Source organism: Trichechus manatus, unplaced genomic scaffold, assembly GCF_000243295.1.
Source record: "Trichechus manatus latirostris isolate Lorelei unplaced genomic scaffold, TriManLat1.0 scaffold00026, whole genome shotgun sequence".
NCBI lineage: Eukaryota > Metazoa > Chordata > Mammalia > Sirenia > Trichechidae > Trichechus > Trichechus manatus.
In genome coordinates, this window is record NW_004443962.1 from 19832426 (window position 1) to 19833417 (window position 992).

A 992-nucleotide genomic window follows, 5' to 3' on the forward strand; every position below is an offset into this window, starting at 1 on the left:
CAAGGTGACATCTTTGCTTTTCAACACTTTAAAGAGGTCTTTTGCAGCAGATCTGCCCAGTGCAATGCGTCTTTTGATTTCTTGATGGCTGCTTCCATGGGTGTTGATTGTAAAGATGACAGCCTTAGAAACCCTGTGGGGCAGTTCTACTCTGTGCTACAGGGTTGCTGTGAGTTGGAATCTACTCAACATCCGTGAGTTTGGTTTTGCGTTTACAAAGGTATGAAGCATCCTAGTGTAAAACAACAAGGAGTAGAGAAAACTGTGGCCAAAAAATGGGTAGTGCATGCTCTAGCTAAAAAGTATTTGCACTTACATTTACATAATGTGGCCACCACATTTCAGTTTCCATGCCTTTATTGGTCAGTATCCTAGCCTGTGGCCCAAACACTGAAGTTTTTCAAAGGATCTTAGAATTCATAAAACCATGAACGACTGGAATTGGTAATGATCTTAGAATTAATTTATTCCAACTTCATCTTTTCCAAGTAAGGAAACTGAGGCCCAAAATGTGGGTAAGCCAGTCAAAGTGTACACAGCAATAATATGGCCCAGTTAAGAAAGAACTCTAGTCTCCAACCTCCCAGACTGATAATCCTTCAGCTACTTGCCATTGCTTTTCCTAATGTGTCGATAACAACCTTACTCTTCACACTTACTTAATATAAATAGCCCCTTTAAAGATCCATTGCAGTGTTATTAATAACAGCAAAGAATACAAACAAAAGGTCCAAATGACTGAGGCTCAACTGAAATGCTACATTAACTCAATAAAAGAGAATTCAATCACTAAAGATAATAACAATACTGCAAAACATATACAAATATTATTCACTGTAATTTTACATGGCAAACAGACTAAAAGTGAAAATCCCAACTATATGAAAGTATATACACGTGTGGACAATGACTAGAATGAAATTTGCAAAAATGAAATGAATTAGACTAGAGTGGCATGATTATTTGTTGTTATTCTTTTTTTTTTTTTTTTA